The 8,235-nt window shown below is 46.0% G+C and overlaps 1 protein-coding gene across 4 annotated transcripts in view; it reads left to right on the top strand.

Moving 5' to 3' along the window:
* The first annotated feature begins 765 nt into the window (after positions 1-765).
* PIK3CB (phosphatidylinositol-4,5-bisphosphate 3-kinase catalytic subunit beta) overlaps positions 766-8,235 on the top strand; it is an 87,750-nt gene continuing 80,280 nt past the window's right edge. The window contains exons 1-2 of one of the 4 annotated variants that reach the window (XM_041486960.1): positions 771-818; positions 3,670-3,754. The gene's annotated coding sequence lies outside the window, so the exon portion shown is untranslated. The other 3 variants (XM_041486963.1, XM_041486965.1, XM_041486964.1) reach the window with 3 other exon arrangements.

Raw genomic sequence — 8,235 nt, 5'->3', positions numbered from 1 at the left:
GATGCCCCGTGTCAGCCTGCGGGCCAGCAGGGTTCTCCACAGCAGTTTCTGTGGCAGGTGTGGTGTTTGTGAGGAAGGCAGGCCCCGTGGGTGGTTGGCTGGCTGAAGGCCATGCTGGGAGCTGGCTGAGAAGGAGGAGAGGGATGGAAGGAAGCAGTGCCCTCGGCTGGCTGTGGCAGACCCGGGCCCTGCATCCCCCACATTACCTGCTGCTTTCCAGGCAGCTCCTCTGAGGGAACGGAGGCTGGCATGAAAGAAACCAGTAGATTTTATTGCAGTAATCACCTTTCCTCAGAGAAGGAGATAAAGGAACAGCTGGGTAACATTTGGCATGACTCAGTATTTCACTACCAAGTGCAAAGTCATGGCTGAAAACATTATGCTTGTAAACATTATGTTTACATGGCTGTAAACATTATGCTTGTAAACTTTTTACAAGAGGGGGATGGCTGCTCCTCTGCCCAGGCCAAAGGTACAGCGTGGCTCTGGGGCACTTCCAGGCTGTGTGTGGCAGTGGCCGTGGCGGTGCTGGCAGTGGCCGTGGCAGTAGCAGGCGGTGGTGGCAGTGGCCTGTGGACAGCAGTGCCCGGGTAAATGCCAGTGCCCGGGGTGACGGGGGGCTGTCCGGACGGCAGCGGACCGTGCAAGCCGCCCGGGCCGGGACCGGCCAGCGCCGAAGCCCGCGGAGCCCCTGAGGGCTGCTGGGGCCGGGCCGAGGCACGGCGGGAGGAAGAGGCGGCGGCCCCGGGGCGGGGCGGGCCGGGCCAGCCGGTGCCGGGGACGCCCTGTCGGTGCGAGGCTGCGGGAGGCACGGCCGGGTAGGAGCGCGGCTCGCGTTACTGCATTGCTGCTTTTCTGACCACCCCCGACCCCTCCCCAGGAGCGGGAGCCCCGGCGGAGCTCTCCCGAGCCCTGCCCCGAGCCCGGCACCGCCCGGAGCTCTGCCGCTCCCGCCCGCTCCGGACTCGGGCGCTTCCCCTCCCTGTCGTTGCTGGCGCTGCTCGTGCTGTGAAAATCTCCCCCGTCCCGCTGCAGTGGCAGCTTCCCAGTCCTAGGTGAGCCCCCACTCCCGAGGGTGCTTCTGGGGTCTCTTTCCCTTTTCGGGGTGAGGAGATGAGAAGAGGGGTTAGGTTTGAGTAAGATCAGATGCTACTGCATCAAAAAGAAACCGGAAAAAAAAAATAAAAAGAAGCAGAAAGGACAAAAAATGAAATCAAACCCACCAAGGAGATGTGACTACTGTGGCTAATTTACCAGAAAGCAAAGGGAACAGGGCCTCCAGTTGGGAAACTTTCAAACCTCAGCGAGGTCTGGCAGCTGCTGGGAGTGGGGAAGTGTGGCTGGCAGCGTGTCTGAGGCTCATGCCTCCTGCCGCCAGCATGTGTCAGACCGTTTAGGGTGTTAATGGCAAGAATTCACCAATTAAACAGCATTTCATCTTTTTTTTTTCTGAAATGTTTTCCACGTGTGCTGTCCTAAAGAGTAACCTCAAATTTTTTTAATGATGTAAAGCATTGATGTTGTCTGTGTTCCTCAGCAAGGTGCTTTCCTTAGCTGTGATTCATCACCCTGTTTTTCTGTTCCAATTAAGCTGCTCACTTAGAGCACTGAGACAATCAGTGTCTCGTCCTGTGTGCTGGGCTCAGCATTATCAGTGACTTTGTCCTTCGGAGTGGGTTCTTGGTAGAACTGAGGTGTTTTCAGTTTCAGGCTATTGTATTTTACTGGCAATTGTGACATGAGGGAGGTCAGTGATCTGGTAAAGCTGGAGCAGACTGGGAGGGGTGTGATAAGAGTGGAGCCTTGATTGCAAATGCTTGTGTGCTCTTGGATTGCTTCTCAGAGCCTTCACATCCCCTCAGAGAGCAGAGGCACCCGGTTTTGCTGCTAGGGCTGTCCACTGCCCTTGGATCAGAGTTCTGTGTTAAAGGCTTACATGCAGAGTTCCTGTGAGAGAACTTCTTGTATGTTAAACATGAGGGTCAGTGAGTTAATCTTTGATGTTGTCAGAGCATTCCCTGGGAGCTCAGTCCCTCTGGGCAATGAGTGGCCAGATACTGGAGCTGCCATGCTTGAGGAGGGGAAGAATCCCCTTGCAATTCCCAAGCATGGAAGGAGTCTGGCAGTGATGGGTATGGCTGCTGTTGATGGAGTCTCCAGTGTCCTGCTCACCCCACTTTTATGAGTGGCACTTCAGGAGTGCCTAGAAACGGTGAGGAACAGACATGATCACCAAATATATTATTTTGCAGAAAAATTTAAAGCGAAGCACATTACTTTTGTCAACATTTGCAGTAGACTTTCTAAAATTGTGAATACTTTTTGATGGACAGCTTTGACTCAGCTGCAGCCTGGCTTCCCTGGCCAGGCTGCATCTCCCCAGTGGTGTCATCACCTCCCCTCTGAGTGATCTCACACCTCGTGGGAGGTGTGCTCTGACAACTGAACCACAGCTCTGGTGAGGCACCACTTCAAAAATAAGGTTTTGTTGAAAGCAAAAACATAGTAGGACTTGGTGTTTTTGGAAATTAAATACCAGACAGAGTGAGGGCCTTTAATGGAAAGCTTTTTTTTTTTAGCCCCAAGGAGAAGGACACAATTTTCAATAGAAAAACATAATGAAGAGAGTTTTTTTACTAGCCCTGGGCAGCAGTTCCTAAAATCTAGTATTAATGGAGGGATGAGGAATGAAGGCAGTCAATCTTGTCCATTTCTTGCCTTGTCCATGAGTGAAGCACTGACTGCCATGTTGTCCTGATGGGGCACTCTCTTCCCTAGGAGTGGGTGAATGTGTAAATCTTTCTGCTTTGCCCCAAAAGTCTGCATGGTGCAGGTGCATACTGCAGTGCTTTCACACCTCGGTGGATTTGGTGCTGGTTGCACACCAGTTGCCCAGTTCCTAGAGTAACAGAGCAGTGAGCAGCCAGGTTCATTTCTCACAGTCTTGAGGCCTATATTGGAGTTTTTTGGCTGTGGAAGTTCTGCAGGGATGCTGTGTGCTGCACTAAGTGCTGTTTCCAAGGAAAAGTGCCATGAGTGGGTTCTAAAGTTGATAACTATGGGTGTCCTGTTCTACATAGTGGATTTTATTTCTTCCTTGTGTAGTGGTTGTCTAAGTTGGCAATGAATTTTAGCCAAATATTTCTGGCTTGTCCTTCAGGAATCACATTAAAGTCTGTCAAACAGTGTGGCAGGGAACCTTCCTGTGCAGCATCTGGGTATGAGCAGTACTGGAAACAGGATCCTGGGAGAAACAAACCTTGTCTCTGAACCATTGTGGTTTTTCTAATGAGATCAGTTTGCCACCTGCATCTCTCTGGGGTGTGACTATTTTAGAGATTTTGTAAGCGTATAAACCTTCCTCCCTTCCTCCCTTCCATCTTTTGCTTTATTCTCCATTTCCTTCTCTTCCTCTCCATCCTCTCTCACGGTGCTGTGTCCTTGCAGACATTCCTTATTGCTGGTGTGAGGTGAGCATTGTTTCACAGCTATGAAAGAGCTTGCACATGGGACAAAGAGCCCTCAGGATTTCCCAGCACCTCCTGAGCAGCACAATCAGCCAGGCTTTGGCAGCACCCTGGTTCTCATCTCTGACCCCTGAGTGCTGGTGGTGGCTCAGCAGAGCTCAGCTGTGGAGCCCTGAGCGCAACATCAGATCTGCTTCTCCAGGTCATGAGCACAGTGGACTTCATTGAAGAGTTGTGAACAGTGAGGCTGAAATTCCCCACTGAGTCTGTGATCCAGGAACTCACAGGTAATGCTGGACTGGTAGATTTCTTATTACTTTTCATGGAAGTTGCTCAGATATAAGGAATTTATGTTGAAGGCCTAAATATTGGGGATTATACTTTGTATTTATTGTCAACAGTCAAAACAACATTGGCACTGAAACTTCTGTGGGAAGGTTGTGAACTATTAATTATTTTCAGTCTCCCTGGCATAACATGAAGGATTATTAACATAACCAGTCTTACAGGTGATGATAAATTCAACAAGCATTACTTCTACTTTTTAAGAGGTTGGTTTTCATTCTTATTAATCTTTCACATAGATGTCTTATTCTAGCTGACACAAATTCCTTTTAGAGCTGACCTAAACCTTGCAATTTGCCAGGAAGTTAAGATATTTATTTAAAATCATTTCCCCTCTTAATATAGCAACCAGGGTTTTCCTTTTATCTTGTAGAAAGCAAAACATCATGACATTATGCAGCTACCTAACATTAAATTCTGTGTTTTACCAATCCATCTTAAGGGGAAGAACATGTCTGTTAAATCTTTGTCATCTCCTTCAATTAAGCACTTCACTAGTAGGCCAGGAGGAAAATAGTTTTCAGTTGTTCTATACATTTACCTTCAATACTGAGTGTAACACCCTGAACCACAGAGGTCAGCCTGGGAATGGCTGTGGGGCTGGCGAAGGGCACGTGCACATTTTGGAGCTTCTGCTCTACCTGCAGCCTCCTGTGCTGGGTACTCACAGCTCTGACCTGGCACTGGCAGTGCACATGGGAGCCCTGAACTGTGAGCAGCTGAGGTTCTGTGGCTCTGGCTGATGCCTGCTCTGGAGAATGTGTGTGACTTTCTTGTGGAACATGGCATCCAGGCTGAAATGAAAGCCCAGCTGAGTGACCTTGCTCATTTTTCTGCCTCCTCTGCATGTGTTCAGGGCATTTCCAACTATGGCCTGCTTTGCTGTGCAGTACAAAACCATATGGACTCCAACAGTGTCCTGTGGGCTCAATGGCATGTCAAAATGGGGCAATGAAATACAAACTCATGAGAAAGTAACAATGCAAATACCTGTGATAGTGACTGAACTGTATGTGTGAGAAAAGTTAGCCTTCTAATAGTCTAAACAGAGAGAACTTCTGTGTGTGTGTGTATAGGAAAGAAAAAAATGTCATGCTCTCCCAGTGTTATTTTTATTAATAGTAAGTATATTTATCTTTTCCCCCAGTGAGCAAGTGTTGGGGGTGTACTTGTAGCTAAAGGAAATTAATCTGGTTTGGCTTGTTACCCACTTGGTCTGGCACATCAGAGAGTGAGGGTCACTTCCTATGGCTGGAAGTCCTCAGGCTGTTTTACACTGAGAGCACTGCTCTTCTGCTGCAAGCACACCTCTCAGTGCCCCACCCTGACAGCTCTTTTATCCCGGCCTTGCTGGACTTCCCCTAGTCTAAACAAAGCTTTGGTGCTACTATTTGTGTTAGTTGTTTTTGTTTGAGACACAATGTTTTTTTAGCTTCTCTGAAATCTGCCCTGTGTCTTCCTTCTGATACAGATGGTTTTGTGGTGCTTGATGTTATTCAATCACAGCATCACAGGATGGTCTTGAATGGAAGGGACCTTACAGACTTTAGAGATCACGTAGTTCTGATCCCCCAGCCATGGGCAGGGACAACTTCCACTAGACCAGGTTGTTCAAAAAATAAAATAAAGTAAAATAAAATAAAATACTGTCATGAAAAATACTGTTTATCCTAAGCTGAACTTAAGCACAGCCCTAGTGCTCAGAGCAGAGTGCAGGGCATACCCTACAAGCACCTGTGTTATCTTCACCTGTCTCTAAGTCTTTTGGCTTCAATTAGACAGACAGAAATGTGTAGCAATGTAAATAATTGCTTATATCCCTGTTTTTTACATGCCTCCATAATTACAATGCTGCAGACAAGTAAATATAAAAAAATGTCCATTTCTTGCCTTGACTTTTAACTCGAGTAACATTTCAATGGAAAAGAAATGTCTGTGCTGGCATTCATCTTTTGTGATGTGGTCCAGTGAGTAACAGTGTAAACTGTATTTAAACATAGCAATTACAGACAACAAAGGGATGGCTGAGGGAAGCTGGACTTGTCCATGCACATTACAAGGCTCTTTCAGAAAGCACCAGAGTGTCCTCTTGACTTTGGTTCCTGAAATACAGATTTGGATGAGTTTCCTTTGCCCTAATGCTCAGCTCTCAGTGAGGGCTTCTTCCTCAGAAGGGCTCAAACCATCCTTGACACTGTAGGGAATTTTCTTAGGAATGACCTAGTGACTTCCTAAATTCCCTCTCAGTTTTTTTACTTGCATTCTTCTTTTCAGCTTTTCAGCTGCCTGTTTTACTTGCTCTGGTTTTGGTGGGTGAGACGGGAACACGGAAATCCCATTTTTCCCCAGCTGCACAGCCAGTGTGTTACAGTTCCACCTGTGCTGGCAGGGATTTCCTGTGTTAGACGATTAATTAGAGTTGAGAAATTCTGAGTTCCTCTAAAAGAAACGATTTTCCTTTCCTGTGTGGAAGGGAGATTGCAGTGTTCTGAGGCTGTAAACTTGTTTTAGACCCACTGATATAGCAATTGGTACCAGTTAGAGGTACTGGCTGGTTTCAATTGTGTTCCATGATATCAGTGTAAATCTAAGCAGCTGCTGTTGCTGTCTTTACCTCTTTCAGAGGTGATTGTTCTTGCAGGAAGAGTTTTTTGTCCAGCCAGAAGTTTGTCTCTTGCTCTCTCTTCTCTCTGAGTCAAAAGGCACTGTCTGTATTGTACTGTATTTCCAGAAATGATTGCCCCGGTTGACTTCACAACCTTAATCCTGCAAGCAGAAGTGGTTTCTAACATACCTTCCCAGTTTGGATGGCCCTAAGGATTCATGTGCAAACAGTTTTCACTTGTTTTCTGCCTTTTTTTTCTGCCTTTTTTTTTTCTTTTTTCTTTCCCCCTGTTGCGGTGGTCAAATGGCCAGCACTTCTGCCTCACCCACTTAGCTTATCCTGGTCTAGTCCCAAAGCCAGAGGGTGAGGAAATGGCCTTTTTCCTCGGGAATTTTGCTTTGCCAGTTTGTCTTTTTGTCACATACCACATTAAATTGCTTGTTTCTTACCTTGCTGTGAAGCGTATTTGAACATCCCTTTAAGGAGGGCTGCAGTCTGGCTTCATACTCACTTTGCTTCTTTGGGGGAGGCAAGATGGGACATTCACAGCTGGCAATTCCCAGATTTCCAGAGTGGCAGATCTTGGGGTGTTCTTCTCTGAATCCAACACAAAAAAGTGCAGAGTCACAGAGCAGCACAGAGCAGAGAAGGGTGACAAGGGACAAGGAGGGACAAGAGGAGGAAGAGGAATAAAGGGGACAGTGTGTCATCCAAAATGAATAGGAGAGCATGGGGAAACAGGAAGGAGTTCATGAGGGATGTTGAGGTTTCTGATCTTGTTTCTAATTTAGGCATGAGCTATAAAAACGTATGTATTCATATATTTCTCATATGACTCGCTTTGAAGGCTGGTAAGATTCTCCATGAATAAAACTCTTTGTTCCTCTCTCTGACCTGTCACACTTAATCTTTTCAAACAGTTACAATTTAGCAGCAACTGTAAGAAGATATTTGAACTGGTCTCCTGATTCCAGCAGAGCAGTCAGAGGTTAATGAGAGCTGGGAGAAATAAACAATTTGGGCTGCATGTGCCACGGATACAGAACCTACTGGAGATGGCAGGGCAGCAGAATGAGGGGTTGGCCCAACACATTTTCAACGGAGCCCATCAAACCCAGGTGTGGCATTGTTGCCTTGAGACTACTGTGGATCTGAAATGAAGAAAGAAAGCAATTCTTAATAAACACTTGGGAAATACTGTTCAAGAGATTTAATTTTTCTCCCCCTTCTGTTTTACGTCAAGGTGGAATTTTGGCCACAAACTAGACTTTTTTGGGTTTTTTCCACTGTGTACTTCATCTCATGCAGTTTTAAGGAATTAGACTAAAATATGTCCGCTTAGCTAGAGAACATTTTTTAAAATTTGATGTAACAAAAATAATTTGATAATGATTTCAAAATTCTTGCTGACAAAAACTGGAAAAATAATTTGACAAATAACAGGCCTCTGCTAAATACCTTTACAAAGGTCATACTCAGCCAGTTTGGAGGAAAAACATGGAAAGAAATTGAAAGTAGTAATTATTTTCAAATTAAGATAGTTCTCTAGTAAAGTAGATATTAAGGTAGTTCTTTAATAAATTTCCCTTTAATATCATTAACTGGACATCAGATAGGGGAAAAAAAAGCAAAAAGATGACTTGGAAACCTTGGAAGATCATATTTAACTAGATGGAAAGACCATAAACAGATGGGATGAATTGGAAAAGGGCAAAATGTACAGAAGCTGACATATGCTGGGGGCAGACTGGCTTGGAAAGAGCGTTGGACTCAGCGGGATTTCTGTGTGTGTAAGGTTACAGGTGGGGGTGTGTGGGA

Source organism: Pyrgilauda ruficollis, unplaced genomic scaffold, assembly GCF_017590135.1.
Source record: "Pyrgilauda ruficollis isolate IOZ18807 unplaced genomic scaffold, ASM1759013v1 scaffold79, whole genome shotgun sequence".
Lineage (NCBI taxonomy): Eukaryota > Metazoa > Chordata > Aves > Passeriformes > Passeridae > Pyrgilauda > Pyrgilauda ruficollis.
The sequence above is the reverse complement of the archived record's forward strand: the minus strand, read 5'-3'. Positions and strand labels throughout refer to the sequence as shown.